Source organism: Salvelinus namaycush, chromosome 3, assembly GCF_016432855.1.
Source record: "Salvelinus namaycush isolate Seneca chromosome 3, SaNama_1.0, whole genome shotgun sequence".
Classification (NCBI taxonomy): Eukaryota; Metazoa; Chordata; class Actinopteri; order Salmoniformes; family Salmonidae; genus Salvelinus; species Salvelinus namaycush.
Window position 1 is genome coordinate 64282304 of NC_052309.1, and position 19432 is coordinate 64301735.

At 46.1% G+C, this 19432-nt stretch overlaps 1 protein-coding gene across 2 annotated transcripts in view; it reads left to right on the forward strand.

Annotated features, from left to right (window-relative positions):
• LOC120034730 (retinoic acid receptor alpha-like) overlaps positions 1 to 19432 on the forward strand; it is a 156684-nt gene that overhangs the window by 9836 nt on the left and 127416 nt on the right. For both annotated transcript variants that reach the window (XM_038981344.1, XM_038981336.1), the window contains exons 2-3: positions 1 to 137; positions 7185 to 7281. The exon at positions 1 to 137 is cut by the window's left edge. The gene's annotated coding sequence lies outside the window, so the exon portion shown is untranslated. The remainder of the gene's footprint in view (positions 138 to 7184; positions 7282 to 19432) is intronic.

Sequence of the window (19432 nt, forward strand, 5' to 3'; positions counted from 1 at the left end):
AGCTCTAAATGTTACCCTCGGCTTTCTTCCCATGATTCACGGTTATGAGCTCATTATACCAGCCGCTCCTCATCCCATCCCACATCATATCCCCAGCCCAATGTCACCGCACCGCTCAGGCTTCAAATGCCAACCAGGTCAGTCACGTACTGTATAACCCTACTTCCTCTCCATGAGAAATGTCTGCTTTGCCTCAAAGCTGCATAGAGATGTGGTGAACTGATATAAGGGGGGGCTTGCATAATGGTTGTGCACGCGTGTGTGTGGGCGTGTGTGTGTGTGGGTGTATAAACAAACCGCGTGTTTTCCACGGTATCGTTACATGAGGGAGGAATGAGTAAGCATGTTGTTAGGGGGGAATTCACATCGATTCTTCGAAACGCCATTACTTTGAAATAACAAGAGGAACTCTTATGGGGAAACGTCTTTTTAAAAGGCTTTGAACGCGACGAATGGTACGTTGCTGTCGCTGTCTTTGTCAGCGAATGGTGTTTATGTTGCCGTCGACCCCTCGGCCGTTAGTGGAACATATCCTATAACATTTGCCTCCTGTTGCCCTTCTGCGCCTCGCTGACGGTCACATGGGGGGTGATGGTGGCCTGATGGTGACTCTGACGGGCCTCAGGTGATCTGCTGACACAAGCCTGTCCTTCGCGACCTGCTCTTCCGCTGAGGGGAGAGAGAGAGACTCCATGGGTCGCCCACAGGACTGCTGGGAATAGCCCCGTAAGATCGCCAATGAGAGGCCGTAGGTCTGGCTGACCTCTCGTCTGGTCTCTGTTGCGTGGTGCACAGTCAGCAGGCGACACAGTGGGTTTCAGCGCTAACTGGCCGGCCATTTTGGGGTCATGACTTTATGACATTATAGAGGAGGGATTCTTTAAAAGAGAGCAGCGTGTCCAGACACAGTGTCCAGAGGCGCATCGTGTTCCATGGTTCTCTTTACAATTTCTCATTGTTTTCTTTGATGTACATTTAAGGGCTAATTTGGGGATGTTTCACAGCCTTGGAGGCATGTGCTGTACTGTGGTTTGACAGGAGAGGTCTTAGCCATCACCCCTCGGCGACCATCTGTAGACTTAGCCTGCTGATAGGAGAACAATTAACTCATCAGGCTAACGAGCTAATCGAATGTTTCTCTTTCCCCGAGGGGTGACATCATTTGGGATTGTGAGCCGTCTCGGTGGGGACTGTGTGTGTGTGTGTGTGGTGAGGGTGTGTCTTGTCTTCAATCTAGATAATATTCAGCATTATGTTTCCTCTCCTTCATCAATCTGCTTTAGGGAGATAGCCAGGAGGGGAGTTAGACGCCAATGAATCGACGGCCAGTGGCACTGAGGTAGAGCACACTCATTATCTGATGCGGTCACCATTTACAACAGGAATGAGTGAGGGGACGAGAGAGAGAGTGTGTGTGTCTGCATGCGTTTGCGTAGTTGTGTGTGTGTGTGTGTGTGTGTGTGTGTGTGTGTGTGTGTGTGTGTGTGTGTGTGTGTGTGTGTGTGTGTGTGTGTGTGTGTGTGTGTGTGTGTGTGTGTGTGTGTGTGTGTTTGTAGAAACACCATCAGACTGATAAGCCGTCACCCAGCCTGTGGGGAATATGCCCAGATAACAGAGAGATGAGACTTGCAGGACACTCTGAAAGCAAACAAGGTCTTTCTCCTTTTTGTTGTTGTTGCCATAGGCATTGAAGCAACACTTACAGTTGATTTTCCTTCTTTTTTTTCTCTCTCTCTTTCTCAGAATTAGACAAATACAGATATCTCCAAGTGGTTCAGTTCGTATAAATATGTTGAGTTGTTCAGGTGTTTTGTTGTTGGCAACCAAAGGTAGCCTTGTCTGCCTGGCCTCTAGCTTTCAAGACTGGTGACAAATAGTTTATAGTGTGACATTTCTATTCTAAGATGTTCATTTGAGATATTCACATGTATTTTTTACCCAGGAAGCTCCAGTGATACACTATATAAACAACAGTATGTGGACACCCCTTCAAATGACTGGATTTGGCTATTTCAGCCACACTCGTTGCTGACAGGTGTATAAAATTGAGCACACAGCCACGCAATCCCCATAGACAAACATTGGCAGTAGAATGGCCTTACTGAAAGCTCAGTGACTTTTAACGTGATGCTGTCATAGGATGCCACCTTTCCAGCAAGTCAGTTTGTTAAATTTCTGCCCTGCTAGAGCTGCCAAGATCAACTGTAAGGGCTGTTATTTTGAAGTGGAAACGTCTAGGAGCAACAACGGCTCAGCCGCAAAGTGGTAGGCCACCCTGAAGAATGGAGCCTCTTACAGCAGCAAAGGGGGGACCAGCTCCATATTAATGCCCATGATTTTGGAATGAGATGAGCAGGTGTCCACATATTTTAGGTTATGTAGTGCATAAAGAATGTCTTCTCCCAAAGGCAGAGATCTTGCAGATGTCCACTGGCCCTTGTGGACTCAAGGAATGGCTGCTCTGTTAACTAAATTCACAGACAACCAATGCTTTTTCAGTTTTAACAGACTACAATCGGTGGCATTGTCTCGTGTCACTCGCCTCTCTTCTCCTCTTCTTTTGATGTGTCATCGTGTGCTCCACTGCGTGGCTGACTTCAAAGCCTCACATCGTCTCAAAGCGGCCAACGCGAGAAACACTTTGAAACACTTAGACACCAATCAGACACTTTAATCAAGCCCGATTGTACACAGGTCATGTCTTTCATGTCTGTTGTTTCGCGAAATGAGCTGTAATGTCTGAGTTGACTCTTGTTATGATGCGGCTTTTCAAGATATCTTCTTAGTAAAATGGCTAAGGCGTTAGCGAGGCTATGGAAAGGCTAAACTCTCAGTAACTGTATTTGGCGTGGTTGCAAACACCTTTATAGGCTTACCCATACTCACATGGTCTACGACAAAACATTGGGTATCAATATGTCTGTAGGCTTAGCCGTTGTTTGTTGCGGCGGAGGCTAACGAGGCTAAATAGCTGGTCTGGCCCAACACTGTGTCTTTCAAGAGGCTAACTCACGTTCTTGCCGATTTGTCCAGCTGAGGAGAAATGAAAAGAGAAGAGGGGCTGAAACCAGACTATAGGCTATCCCTCCGTTTGTTGTCCCAGGACCGTTCACAACATGACTATCTCTGAAAAAGAAAGCGGAGCTCTCGGATGTCTGCGGTGATAGTTGGGGTTTCATCTGTGTATTTGGGACTTTTTAGCCGCGTAGCTCTAGGCCCCGAAGGAAGGTAGCCTAGCGGTTACGAGCGTTGGGCCAGTAACAGAAAGGTCGCTGGTTTGAATCCCGAGCCGACTAGGTGAACAAATCTTTCAATGTGCCCTTGTGGAAGGCACTTAACCCTCATTGCTCCTGTCAGTCGCTCTGGAGCGTCTGCTAAAAACGACTCAGATGTAAATGTGGGCCAGCAGTAGCGGAGCATACTGTTTGTGAGCTAGCGGGGGAGCAGGGATGCTATGGAGATAGGGTGGTGGTTAGTGAGCTGACAGAGAAATTACATTCTCTGTCTTTCCGCCTCTGTATGATGGAGATGGAGAGGGGGAAGGGAGGGCGAGTATGTAGCTGATCAGACAGACCCGCAAGACCCATTCTCTGTCTGCACATGTTATTGTACTCGTTCGTTGAGTCACAGCTCCTAGGCCTGCTCATGATGCGTTTGTCTATGTGTTTCCAAGTGTAGGAAGACTGCGTGGCTCTGTGTTGTGTGTAATCTATGCTAGTCATGTAAGAGGCTTTTCACTTACTGGTACGTTCAACCACGAAAATGAAGTATTTATATAGGATATGATTATGTGTGTGGGGGTTATGATATGTGTGTCAGTGTGTTCTTTATATTTACTGCATATTTGTCCTTTGTGTGTGTGTGTGTGTGTGTTTATCTGGTAGAGAGGATTATTTGGGGATTTACACAGTATATGAGTGAATGGATCATGTCAATGCATGTTCCTCCTGAGACTGTAACACTGTGTGTGTGTGTGTGTGTGTGTGTGTGTGTGTGTGTGTGTGTGTGTGTGTGTGTGTGTGTGTGTGTGGGGGGGGGGGGGTAAAGCTGTCCTCTCCTCCTCCTCTCCTCCTGTACTCCAGTGTTCTCATGCTATCAGAGGCTCAGAAAACTTCTGCTGGGTTACAGCTGGAGTGTGTGTGTGTGTGTGTGTGTGTGTGTGTGTGTGTGTGTGTGTGTGTGTGTGTGTGTGTGTGTGTGTGTGTGTGTGTGTGTGTGTGTGTGTGTGTGTGTGTGTGTGTGTGTGTGTGTGTGTGTGTGTGTGTGTGTGTGTGTGTGTGTGTGTGTGTGTGTGTGTGTGTGTGTGTGTGTCATAGAGATGGATAGAGATCACTACTCGGAAAGAACCCGTTTTGCATGGACATTAACATTGAGGGCGTCCACCAGTTTGAAGTAGTCATCTGGGTGTGACTTCCTATGTGCTATGTAAGGATCACATGATTCCATCCGGGTCATCGGGAGGGATCAGCCAATGAATTATGCTCGCGAGCAAACATTTCATAACTGCAGGCGGCAGTAAATCGCTAACCTTGACTTTATACCTGTTCAAACAACACCCTCCAGGTGGCAGTATGCACCCCTCTCAGGTTGTTTACCAACTCATGGAAGTAGTAGACAAAGAAATTTGCCTTCAAAATGGAGATGGCCTCTATGGTGCTGCCCGTACTCTCACAGACGCCATAATGGGACAGATACAAAGATGAGTGGTCTATCTAAGTCTATGGCACACACACACACACACACACACACACACACACACACACACACACACACACACACACACACACACACACACACACATACTGAGAGTGTAGATAGTCATCTGTGAGTGTACTTTAGTTGTCTGAGAGAAGAGTGGGTTCGATATCTCAGCCTGACTGAGTCATTTGTTAGCTAGTGTCTGGGGTTGGCGCTCCAGCCTAACTCTTTCATAGCATTTATTTGACAGAGAAAACAATCCTACGTCATTACCACAGCCCAGGGAGCAGGGGAGAAAACCACACACAGTGTGGACTCAGTTACGGTCAAGAAACAAAACCATGATATTCATACTGTAGGCCTACACACACAGTCACAAACAGTAACAAACCGGTTATGATGAAAGGGCCTGCAGCTAGCAAGGGTATTAGAGGATAGCATCCTTTAAACCCGGACACACACACACACACACACACACACACACACACACACACACACACACACCGTCTCCCTGCCCCCTCCCATTCCCCTCACACTCCTCTCAGATGCAATTGACATTAGTACGAGAAGGAGATTCAACACACCCTCTCTCTCTCCCTACTCCCTTATTTCTGTCTTTTTTTAGTTCTCTGCCACCCTCCTATCTGCCTCGTATAGTACACTGAACTAAAGTATAAACGCAACAGGTAAAGTCTTGGTTTCATGAGCTGAAATAAAAGATCCCAGAAATGTTCCATACACACAAAAAGCTTATTTCTCACATATCTGTTTACATCCCTGTTAGTGAGCATTTCTCCTTTGCCAAGATAATCCATCCACCTGACAGGTGTGGCATATCAAGAGGCTGATTAAACAGCACGATCAATGGGGGACAATAAAAGGCCACTCTAAAATCTGCAGTTTTGTCACACAACACAACGCCGCCGATGTCTCAAGTTTTGAGGGAGCGTGTGTAACAGTATAACTTTAGTCCGTCCCCTCGCCCCGACCCGGGCGCGAACCAGGGACCCTCTGCACACATCAACAACAGTCACCCACGAAGCATCGTTACCCATCGCTCCACAAAAGCCTCGGCCCTTGCAGAGCAAGGGGAACCACTACTTCAAGGTCTCAGAGCAAGTGACGTAACCGATTGAAAGGCTATTAGCGCGCACCACCGCTAACTAGCTAGCCATTTCACATCCGTTACACGTGCAATTGGTTAATTTCTCTACAATAAGCCACCTCCAATCTCATTTCAGAGAATTTGGTAGTACGTTCAACAGGCCTCACAACCGCAGACCACGTGTAACTACGCCTGCCCAGGACCTCCACATCCGACTTCTTCACCTGTGGGATCATCTGATACCAGCCAGCGCCAACTGTCAGAAACTGTCTCAGGGGAGCTCTTCTGCGTGCTCGTCATCCTCACCAGGGTCTTGACCTGACTGCAGTTTGGCGTCGTAACCGACTTCAGTGGATAATTGCTCACCTTCGACGGCCACTGGCACGCTGGAGAAGTGTGCTCTTCACAGATGAATCCTAGTTTCAACTGTTCCGGGCAGATGGCAGACAGCGTGCATTGTGTCTTGTGGGCGAGCAGTTTGCTGATGTCAATGTTGTGAAGAGAGTGCCCCATGGTGGGGTTATGGTATGGGGAAGGCTTAAGCTACGGACAATGAACACAATTGTATTTTATCGATGGCAATTTGAATGCACAGAGATACCGTGACGAGATCCTGAGGCCAATTGTCGTGTCGTTCATCCACCGCCATCACATCAGGTTTCAGCATGATAATACACGGACCCCATGTCGCAAGGATCTGTACACAATTCCTGGAAGCTGAAAATGTCCCAGTTCTTCCATGGCCTGCATACGCACCAGACATGTCACCCATTGAGCATGTTTGGGATGCTCTGGATCGACATGTACGACAGCGTATTCCAGTTCACGCCAATATCCAGCAACTTCGCACAGCCATTGAAGAGGAGTGAAGCAACCAACCACAGGCCACAATCAACATCCTGATCAACTCTATGTGAAGGAGATGTGTTGCGCTGCATGAGGCAAGTGGTGGTCATCCCTATTTTTTTTTAAAGGTTTCTGTGACCAACCGATGCATGTCTCTATTCCCAGTCATGTCAAATCCAAAGATTGTGACATAATGAAGTTATTTCAATTGACTGATGTCCATATATGAGCTGTTAACATGTTGCATTTATATTTTTGTTCAGTGTAGTTATGATGTCATACAGCTATACAGATGAGGGAGGGGGGGAGGGAAGTAGGGATAGAGGAAGGGAGGGAGAAAGACTCTTGTGGAGTCTGTCCAAATAAGAGAAGTGCACGTTTGGCTCGAAATCTCTGCTGAGAGGGAGAACCCCTGCCCAAGCGGAAGTGACCATGTGAGATTACGGCAAGGATTAGGACACTGAGACGAAGGAGCCCAGAAGCAGTTGAGCAGTGCAGACTAAAGCTAATATCTTCTCTCTCTTTCTTATTATAGATGCCTACGTCACTTTCATGGCAGACCATTGCTTTGGAGGCCGATAGCAGCCTGACACGGCTGTTTCTCCAGGGTTAGGGCTTCGCCACGGTGAGAGGTAAGCCTCTTCCAAGGTGCTTGGCTGTACGCCAGCGATATGCCCCAATCAATGCCAAATAGCAGTACGCTGTCCGAGTCAGGTGTGGCATTGGGAATGGGTGTGTACACACATGCTTCTAGAACATGTTTCTGTCTTTCTGTTTGTGGAAGGAGTGCATGAGTGAGCTCCTATGTAGGTCTAGTGTGCGTGCGTGCGTGTGTGCAAGCATGTGTGTGTGTTTATCCTCAAATAACCTCTGTGGATGTCGTTTCGCCACGCCAAAATATGTTTAGTTCCCTGGGAACGGCAGGATTGTAAACTGGAATGTCAAGACAATCCAGAGATTCACTCCAACGTCCTCTCCTCTCTGCTGGAGAGAAGCACTGTCCCGTCTGTCTCTGGAGTGAATTACGTTATCACATTCTGATAACATCTACCGCACCGGGCCACAGGAGGGGCTCTCACAGGAGAGTGGAGAAGAGGAAGAGGGGGAACGACAGGATAGCAAGAAAAATACGGAGTTGGTAAAGTGAGAGAAAGGGAACGAGAGTGGGAGAAAGAGGGAGAAAGATAAAGAGGGAGTCCCTTTGTCCCTTGGCGGTCAGGCTGTGTAGTCATCTATCTTGCCAGGCATGTAGAGAGGGGAGGATTTCCAGTCTGTTCTAATTTCAACTTTGTTCTAATTTCCATTCTCCCAAGAACACACACACACACACACACACACACACACACACACACACACACACACACACACACACACACACACACACACACACACACACACACACACACACACACACACACACACACTCCCAATCACGGACTCACACAGACAAATCCAGAATCAAACGGACACGTGTATACAAGAACACACCAAAATACACTCTCACACTGAACTCACAAGGACAAAATCGTACAGGCACGTCAGTGTATTTTTCCAAACCCATTCAACCTGCAGTGTAGTGTACCCACAGGCGACCAGACATATTCATTCACATGTATCGGTCTTTCACTGACAGACCTTGCACCAGCAGGATCAAGTCAACTGACTCGAGCTGCAATGCTTCTACAGCTCCATCCAGCACTCCGTACAACAGCTAGCTCAGCCATTCTCTCTGTCTCTCTCTCTCTGCCTCGCTCTCTCTCTCTCTCTCTCTCTCTCTCTCTCTCTCTGCCTCGCTCTCTCTCAATTCAATTCAAGGGGCTTTATTGGCATGGGAAACATATGTTAACATTGCCAAAGAAAGTGAAGTAGATAATATACAAAAGTGAAATAAACAATACAAATGAACAGTAAATATTACACTCACAGTGTACAAATGTCATCTTATGTATGTCTCTCTCGTCCTTTGTATCTCAGTTGGTAGAGCATGGCGCCTGTAATGCAAAGGTAGTGGGTTTCGATTCCCGGGACCAACCTATGTAAAATGTAGGCACGCATGACTAAGTTGCTTATTATATATCATTTCTCTATCTGTTTTATGGTCTTTCCTGTGTCTCTCACTTTCTCTCCCTCTTAATAACCTCATTGTTTTGTTCTCTCTCTCCCTCCCCTGTCCCTCATTATCTTCCCTCGTTTTCGATCATCCCCTGTCCGTCTCCCCCTCTCATCTCCCTCACACACACCACACAGACTTTCACTGAGTGGACGAAACATTAGGAACACCATCCTAATATTGAGTTCTCTCACGAGGTGTCGAAAGCGTTCCACAGGAATGCTGGCCCATGTTGACTTCAATGCTTCCCGCAGTTGTCAAGTTGGCTGGATGTCCTGTGTGTACTCAAGCGTGTGTGTGTTGTGTTTGTGTTTGCACGGAAGCGTGTGTGTGTGTGAGAGAGTGATATTTGGCCAGTCCAGTGAGTGTCCCCTCTAGGGAGGAACCCCCTATCGTGTATAAAGGTGAGATCAGCTCTCCCCCTCATCTCGCTGCCTGTGCAACAGGAAAGACTGTCTCTTTCCTTTATCACCACACACACACACACACACACACACACACACACTGGCAAACACTGGTGTTATCATCTAGACTTCCTCCCCAGGCCCACTGGGACTCGCGCCGAGCTTTTGATGTTGCTCAGCTCAAAAAGAGCTCTCTCTCACACTGACGACAACACACTACTGTTAGACTTAGGCCCTATTCCCACTACGAGAGAAGGAGAGTCCTGAGGATCAGAGTGACGAGAGAGATCTACTTTTCCATTTCATACTACGTCCTCGCCGTACCTTTTCGTTACGGCCGGCAACGCCTCGTTCTCGGTCCGCGGCTCCAATTTGACTAGCTGTTAAACAATCCGAGTGGCTTTTCTCCTAAAACGTGTCGCACTCTTGAATTCCGCAACAAATCACGAGCATGTGAAGGCAAAGGGTTTCTTTCCTTGTCCGGGAACACATTCGGTTAGCTGACACTACATAGCCGACGCCGTCCAGCTAACGAACATCGCGCGTCATGATCAAGTAACAGTTAGCATATTAATAGTGAACGTTTACCCCTCCCATTGGAATAGAAAAGTACAGTTGCGTTTTCGCACGGTGACATTCATGTTATAATGCAGGCTACACAGCCAGCTAACGTGAGCTAGTGTAATCCTTGGAGCGTCTATCTAGCAGCGAGATGGTCGCTCTTAAGGCTTACGCTAGCGTATTACAGTTACCTTTGAACAAACCGGGCGTCTTTTGACCTATATCAATGGAAGTCCTTATGAGGTAAAAGCTAATTGTGACTGAAAACGTTCATAATTCTCTGGGGAGTTGCTTCTTGCCTGGGTATCGGTGGCTCAGTTCAGTCAAGCAGCGACGACAACAACAACACTGCTGAGACTTAAGGCTATGGGGACAATTTCAGAATGTCACAAGCTGTTACGACAATTACAGGTTACAAATTCAATAGAACGTATAAGGAAAATGTCTGTACATTTTAATTTGTTACATTTTTACTGTAACAGTTTTGGCTCAACGAGGCAATTGTGTTTACACTGCCCTGCTTAGAGGCTGGCGAGTGTCGTACTCTACTTCCGGAGGTGGAGGACGTGACAAGTTTGGAAGTTTACATTGCAGTAATATGTGTAGCCGAAAAGTCTAGTAAAACCACTTTCTCTCTTCAATTTACTATCTCCATTCTCTCTCTTCACTTAGCTCCCACTCTCTATATATATCTCTATATCTAACCCTAACCCTTCCCCTCTGCTCTTTTCTCTCTCTCTCCCTTTCTCTGTATTTCTATTTCTAAACCTAACCCTTCCCCCCCACTCTTCTTTCTCTCTCTCTCTCTCTCTCTCTCTCTCTCGCTCTCGCTCTCGCTCTCGCTCTCTCTGTCTCTCTGTCCAATTTGTCTCTCTGTCCAATTTGTCTCTCTGTCCAATTTGTCTCTGTCCAATTTGTCTCTCTGTCCAATTTGTCTCTGTGCTTAAAGATTGGGGTTATGAGTCCTTGATTCCAAATGTCAGGGAAATAACCTACACTCAGGATCACACTAAACAGTTTTAATATAGCCAATTTGAATGTTGCACTAGTGAGTTTGAGCATCTCATTTAGGATGCTGTCAGGTCCGCATGCTTTTTTTTAAATTTGAGGGCCTGAAGTTTCTTAAAGAGCTCATGGTCAGTAATTGGGGAGTCGAATGGATTTTGATTGTCCTTTCTAGCTTTTTCTAATCCATTCAACTTCTCATGAATTTGGTATTGCTCTGCTTTTGTGTCAATTTGAACGGTGTTGTAGAGTGTTTTAAAATGGGTTGTCAATATGTCACCATTTTGTATCGCTAATTCCTCTTGTTTTGAGTTATATATATTTTTTTCAATTTTGCCAGAAGTCGTTTGTGTTTATGGACTCCTCAATTAGTGTCAGCTGCTTGCTGTTGTACTGTGCTTTTTTGGTTCTGAGGGTACGTTTATAGAGTTTTAAAGTCTCACAGCAATTTAGGCGTATTTGTGTCTCTGTGCTTTTGGTTGGATAGTGTTCTAAGTTTTTTCCTTATAATTTTACAATCTGCATCAAACCTTGTCATCTGTGGTGTTTTTTTGTTTTGTTTTTTATCAATTTCAGTTGTGCTTCTTTTGCTTTTTGCCTGAATATATAGTTGATGTTTTTAACTGCTAGATTGATGCCTTTTACAGTGAGTGAATGTGGTATCCAGAAATATATTTTGGTTTTCTTTCTTTCTCGCCCTCTTTCTATATCTCTATTTCTAATCCTAACCCTTTCTCTCCACTCCTTTCTTTCTTTCTTTCTTTCTTTCTTTCTTTCTCTCTTTCTTTCTCTCCTTTCTCTCTCTCTCTCGCTCTTTCTATGTCTCTCTCTCTCTTTCTCTCTCTTTCTTTATCTCTCTCTTTCTCTCTCTCTTATATATATATATATATATATTAACCCTTTCCTTCCACTCTTTTCTCTTCTTTCTTTCTCTCCCTCTTTCTATATCTCTTTCTAACCCTTTCCCTCTACTCTTTTCTCTCTCGTTCGCTCTCCCTCTCGCTCTCTCTCTTTCTTTCCTTCTCTCTCTCTCTCTCTATATATATATATACTTCTATACCTAACCTTTTTCTTTCTTTCTCTCCTCTCTCTCTCCCTCTTTCTATATTTCTATTTCTAAACCTAACCCTTTCCCTCCACTCTTTTCTGTCTGTCTGTCTGTCTGTCTGTCTGTCTGTCTGTCTGTCTGTCTGTCTGTCTGTCTGTCTGTCTGTCTGTTATGGAGACTCTTTGGGTAGGCTCGCTTAATATAAATGGCGCCAGAGATGCGGGAAAGAGGAGTGTGTTGGGTGAACGTGTAAAACCCCCCAAAATACAGGTGTTGTTTCTGCAGGAGACCCATAGTGATGTGGTGAATGAAGTCGATTGGGGGCTCAGGTGGAAAAGGGCAAGTGTGTTGAGCCGTGGGACAAATTTTAGTGCAGGGGTGGCAGTCCTTTTTGTAACGTGTTTGCTGTGTGCGCCAGGATAATGCCCTTAATGTCTCTGTTGGAACGTCTGTGTGAGAGGTTGAGGATGGTTCTTACTGTTGGGATGTTTATAATGAGGTACAGGTATTCAAATAATGAGAAGGCCAAATGTGTGTTGTTGAATTTTCTGTTTGCTCAGGCAAAGTTGACTCTTTGGCTAAAAAGGAGGAACCGGGTCCAAGGTGGGGGGGATAACAGACCCTTTACTATTGTGTAATGGGATGGTCTCTGCGCGCCTGAGGGTTGAATTTGAGTTCTATAAAATGATAAAAAAGCGTGGAGATGTTTCAGGAGATATGGTGTGTTGGGGGGGCTGTCTGTATAGCTGGGGAAGATGTTTTGGATATACGGTTGTAGAATTGGGGAGGTTTTGGTTATTGTGATGTGTGGTGTTGTTTTGTGTCATGGGGTAGAGAGCAAGGTGTGTATGGTACATGTATGCAGTACTGCAGTACAGGATATATTTTGTTGTTTTATTTTAAGGGGAGGGTGGTGAGGTTTTAATGAAATGAGAATGTTCCATTAAAGAAAGACAAAAAGTCAAAAGGCTCTCTTTCTATATCTCTAACCCTAACTCTTCCCTCCACTCTTCTCTCTCTCTCTTTATCTCTATCTCTAACCCTAACTCTTCCCTCCACTCTTCTCTCTCTCTCTTTATCTCTATATCTAACCCTAACTCTTCCCTCCACTCTTCTCTCTCTCTCTTTATCTCTATCTCTAACCCTAACTCTTCCCTCCACTCTTCTCTCTCTCTCTCTTTATCTCTATATCTAACCCTAACTCTTCCCTCCACTCTTCTCTCTCTCTCTTTATCTCTATCTCTAACCCTAACTCTTCCCTCCACTCTTCTCTCTCTCTCTTTATCTCTATATCTAACCCTAACTCTTCCCTCCACTCTTCTCTCTCTCTCTTTATCTCTATCTCTAACCCTAACTCTTCCCTCCACTCTTCTCTCTCTCTCTTTATCGCTATATCTAACCCTAACTCTTCCCTCCACTCTTCTCTCTCTCTCTTTATCTCTATATCTAACCCTAACTCTTCCCTCCACTCTTCTCTCTCTCTCTTTATCTCTATATCTAACCCTAACTCTTCGCTCCACTCTTTTATCGCTCTCTCTCTCTCTTTATCTCTATATCTAACCCTAACTCTTCCCTCCACTCTTTTATCGCTCTCTCTCTCTCTCTCTTTATCTCTATATCTAACCCTAACTCTTCCCTCCACTCTTCTCTCTCTCTCTCTCTCTCCACCTGTCTTTCTATGAAGTGGACGGATCAGATCTTTCCCAGAAAAACTCCTTGTCCTAACTATTATATATGGAGTGCATTTTAATGGTACAGGATGCTAATGGTACATGATGCTAATGGTACAGGATGCTAATGGTACAGGATGCTAATGGCACTCCTCAAGGACAGGCTATTATGGTTTGTTCTAATTGGTATGTACTCCGTTTTCCTTTCACGTGCATACTGTTCTTAATGGGAAATAATATATGCCATTTAGCAGGAGTTTTTAGCCAAAGCGACTAACAGTCATGCATGCATACATTTTTTATCATGGATCAGTTTGGAACGCTGGCTACATAGAGATTACATTGACGTAGTGCGGTGTGTTCATTTGAAAGGGTTCCCTTTGCGTTAGAATTCAAATGCACTCACGTGTGGAAGGATGTGCCTGTATGCATGGTAATGCAATGCCCAGAACAATGCCACTGGGCACAGTGTAATAACACATTTTGTTTGTTTACACCAGCGCACCCACATGCATTTTTGCACACACACACACACACACACACACACACACACACACACACACACACACACACACACACACACACACACACACACACTGCTTGAGTGCATAGCTGTGGACGTTACATTACTGTAGGATGTGGAAGGGGGTCTGTTTTAATAAGACGGCTCTAATGACAGTGTAAACCCTTCAAGGCAGAGTCGCTCCACTTCTCCCTCAGTCAGAACACACACACACACACACACACACACACACACACACACACACACACACACACACACACACACACACACACACACAGCCGGCACTGTTTTGGCTCTCCATGCCACACTTCCAGCTTCTGTTTTGGGTTTTCTCTGTACGCTTAACTTAATCAGACCATGACTACCCCCCCCCCCCCCCCCCCCCCCCGCCCTACGTCGTACACACAGCAGTTCGCTCTCTGCAGGGCTTATTACACCACCGTTACCCTGTGTTTACAGTGTGTCGGAGGTATTTACTGTGTAAGCCAAGACAGTTTAACCTTGAGTTAGAATGTCACCGTGTATTGTAGTTCACTGCCCCACGTGGCTCAGCTGGGTTGAGTTCAGATAGTCCTTTTTTTGTGTCTGGTTCAGTCACACACACCCACACATTTTGTAGTGAGCTCCAGTATATTTGTACACACGTTCACCGTCCAGTCATATATGATGCTGTGTGAAATCGAGAGATAGTTCCCAGGCCTGTTTTCAAAAAGAGGAAGGTCCTCTCTTTTCCAGCCGTCCCTCGAGGTGACAACCACGGGCGGGATGGTTTAGGATGAGGTTTTCTTCACCCTCCCCTCTCCCTCATCTCCCCCCACCGCCTAATCTCTTATGTCTATCCAGGACTGATTGTTGTGTGGGAATCCCGGGGTTGTCGCGGAAACCGTGGCCACATGATGCGGCGGTGGCTGACGAATGATCCAATAAACCCTCCTCCCCCCGCCTCCTCCCCCCCGCCTCCCACCTCCCCCCGCCTCCACTCCTAAAAAGCGCCGCGGGCACTGCACTGATTAAAGTTCATCCTTTCTATCTATCATCAACTCCCTCCCTCCCCTCTTCCCTTTCTCTCCTTGTCCTCCCTTTCTCCATCTCGCTTCCACCTCTCCTCTCCACGCCTCTCGTCCCGCCCTCTCTTCACATAATGGATACCTTTTCCCAAATGCAATATCGAGAGCTGGGGATGGATGGAGGGAAAGGGGGATGGATGGAGGGAAAGGGGGATTTGCCTTTTGCAGTCACCCTCCTTCAATGTCAGACAGAGAAGAGATTCCCCACTTTCAGGAGAGGCAGAAGGGTCTTCTCTTTCTCGCTTTCTCTGTATCTATCTCTCCTTTCTTTCTCTCTCTCTCTGTGACACTGGTGTCATAGCAATATCAACTCAATTAGACATGGAATTTCCAATGGGTGGCATTTCAATACCTGAATTGAAATGGAACGCAGCCCAATGCTGAAACTGAATTTAGCTGAATTCTGAAGTGGAATGGAGCCGCAACTCCTATTATTTCCCTGGGCTAACGAGGTCTCGGCGGCTCTGCTAGCTTGGCTCAGTTTGGGTTGGCTTGGTGTGTTTTGACAGCGTCCTAAAGATAGGGGGGAGAGGAGCAGAGCAGTGTAGACAGACCCTGTAACCGGATTGTCTGTGTGAAAGCCGGGTGACACTCCAAAAGAGATATCTTCACTCTGCGCACGATGTTCTGGTTTCTTTCTGGCTCTGCTCAGACACTAACTGGAGGGGAGATATTTCAGGTGAAAGATGTGAGGACACACAGGCTTGTACATACACAGGTTATCACGTACAGCGTCAGACACACAGGCTGCGTTTAGACAGGCGGCCCAATTCTGATCTTTTTCGTTTCACGACCTGATCTTTTGACCGATCAGATCAGCTCTGAAGAAGAAGTGATGTGAAATGTATCTGATGTGATTGGTCTGTGCAGTCACGTACACACAGTTTACTCACACAAACTCAGACACACAGACACATTTGTGGGGCAAATTTATGGTAGAAGATTACACACACACACACACACACACACACACACACACACACACACACACACACACACACACACACACACACACACACACAGTGTGTCTCTGTTCAGAACCGATAATTATATCTGAAGCCTAGTTATCTGTCTCCGCCACCCTCTCTGCCCCCCCCCCCCCCCCGTCAACTCCGCCCCCTTCACAAACAAATTGTGTAACACGCTTTGAAGTGAAGGATGGCTTTTGTCTCCCTCCCCCATTCCCTTGTTATGTAATGTGCCCAAATGCTTCATTTAAATGTGCTGCTCCTTGTTGCTTCTCTCTGTCTTTCTCTCTCTCTCTCTCTCTCCTCACTTCTCTCTCTTTCTTCCCATCTCTTCTCTTTCTCTCTCCTTTCTCTTACCTCCTTTCTTTTTCTCTCTCTCTCTCTGCCCAATTAGGTCAGAGACTGTTCTGTCTGCACAGCCCCTGTTCCGTTCTTTTATTTGCCTGTTCTCTATCTCCCTTTCTTCTTTTTTGGACATTTGAATGTTTTGCTTTTAACCCTTAGTCGGCCATTTTGTTGCTCAAAGGAGTGAAATCGTATTGTCCCTTCAGGCGATATTCACACATTTTTATACCGAGGTCTTCAATGAGCGCTCACTGCCATAGTGAGTAACCCTGCAAGACATTTTCCCTCCATTTCCTATGTAATATGTACGGCACATTCACAACACGAGCTCCTTCCATATCTCTTGTTCAGTTGTAATTCCAGTTTAATATTCCTTGAGTAGGTCATCTCAGCTGGTACATGTATTTTTTAGGGATTGTCAGGCATACCGTCCACTGTTAATAATCCTTGTTAGCAGCTTGGCACGTTCACGGTAAGCAGAAGACGCGATACCCTGGGGTGTCAGTCACATGACATGAAGGAATGTAATCATTTGATTGATTGTTCTCCTATTCTTTGTTTGTACTATGAGGATGGTTGAAACCTCACTCCTGTGTTTCACGCATTCCATTGCTTTTTAATACGTCAAATGTATCCGTTCTGGAAATGTCTTGAGAGCTGTATGATTTAAAGGCATACGAACATGAGTTATTATTAATCATGTTGAATTGAATTCAAACTGAAAACCAACTGCTGCAGTATGTTTCACTGTTGCTATTCATTCCCTCTCATTCACGCCGATCGGATGTCGCCACGTGTGAGTGGTGCATATGTCCTCAGGCCGATCATCTACACTGAGTGTACAAAACATTAGGAACACCTTCCTAATATAGAGTTACACTCCCTTTTGCCCTCAGAACAGCCTCAATGCATTGGGCACGGACTCTACAAGGTGTCGAGAGCGTTCCACAGGGATGCTGGCCCATGTTGACTCCAATGCGTCCCACAGTTGTGTCAAGTTGGCTGGTAGTGGATCTCTGCTCTGAATAGCTCGCTCCGTCTCATCCCACAGATGCTCAATTGGATTGAGATCTGGTTACTGGGCAGGCCACTGCAGTAAGCTGAATTCACTGTCATGTTCGTGGAACCATTCCTGGACAATCCTAGCCTTGTGGCATGGGGCATTATCCTGCTGAAAAAATCTAATCACAAATGGACACACTGCTGTCATGAAGGGATGCACCTGATTGGAAATGATGTTCAGATATCCTGTGGCATTTAGACATTGCTCCACTTTTATCATGGAGCCCAATGTTTGCCGTGAAAACACATCACACCACCAGCCTTCAATGTTGACACGTGGCATTTCTCCATACCCTAGTCTTCCCATCAGCGTGAAACAGAAGGAACCGGGATTCATCAGACCAGGCAATGTTTTTCCAATTCTCCAGTGTCCAGTCTTTCCGTTCCGTAGCCATCTGCAACCTCCGTTTCTTGTTTTTAGCTGAAAGAAGTGGAACTCTGTGAGGTTGTCGTCTGTCATACCCCCATTCGGTTCAAGGTACGAGGAGTTGTGCATTCTTTTATGGGTCTTTGAGCACCAATGTTGTACTGGACTGTCAGCTGACTAACTGTCGCCCGTGTGTTGCTCTGCACAATTTGTGTCCGCCTCCTTTGTCCCTTTTTCATCAATGACCCGTTTTCAACCACTGGCCTGCCATTGGCTGGATGTCCTTTGGGTGGTGGACCATTGTTGATACACATGGGAAACTGTTGAGCGTGAAAAACCCAGCCGCGTTGCAGGTCTTGACACACAACCGGTGCGCCTGGCACCTACTACCATACCCCGTTCAAAGGCACTTTAAATCTTTTGTCCGGCCCATTCACCCTCTGAATGACACACGTACACAATCCTTGTCTCAATTGTCTCAAAGCTTAACGGTCCTAATTTAACCTTCTTTAATCTACACAGATTGGATTTAGTGGACTTAACAAGTGACATCAATAACGGGATCATAGCTTGCACCTGGATTCACCTGGCCAGTCTCTCATGGGAAAAGAGCAGGTGTTCCTCATGTTTTGTACACTGTGTACATACAAAGCCTACAATGGTGACTAACAGTGCACTTTAAACCGCTTCCCCTGTCGTGTTAACTGACCGTTTACAGCCATCACTGCACTTGCCTACTATTGTGTAAATGATGTGGAGGTGTCAAGTTAAATCACTGATCTCACTGTCAGGTAATCTGCTCCGTATAGAGATGAGTGGAGAGTGGAGCAGGGACAGAGACAAGGCCCTATGGACGGCCTTCTATTCTATGTCGTTGGATCTGTGCAGCCAGTGACACAGTAACAGAGTGTGTCTCTATTGTGAGCGTGTGCGAGTAGTGTCCCCGCGATTTAGAAAGGGAGATACACACACACACACACACACACACACTTATGCTCGAGCGCATAATAATAATTAATTACATTTCTATAGCGCTTTTCATAGAATCTCAAAGTGCTTCAAGAGCAAATTAACAAACAAGCAATATGTCATGACGGGTCAACCAATAGAGGCCAAGCCTTTGAAAGCTGCATCCTCTGCAGATAGAGAGGGTCAGTGCATGGCTTGAGTGAAGAGAGCTGGACAGAGGATGCTAGATGATGGAGTCTGCTGATGATCTTGTAGAGGGCAAGTCTGGGAACCAGCCTGAGTCTTATAGCCACTCCTCTTCCAGTCTGTTTATCACCACTTGGCTGATGCCTCATCAGCTCTGGGCGCCAGAAAGCTCACCACACAAAGTTTAGAATAGTAGCCAGTCGTCCTCAATACGAGCAATCTGCCCCAGCACTGCTGTATTCCACTGTCTCTTGTTTACTCTCAAGCTTCAGGCGACTCCTCACATGATGTTCTCAAAAGATCTGGAATCGGCAGCCAGGTGAAACATGGTACTGTGTCCAGATGCATTTTTCAAACAAAAGCTAGCTAGCCAAGCCAAAAAGTGTTAACCTGTCAGTCAATCTGCACATCCGTGGCTCAGAAACACCAGATATATGAAATTTAACCTCAATGTTATCAACAACAAAGGAGCTGACACACACTCACACACAGACTCAC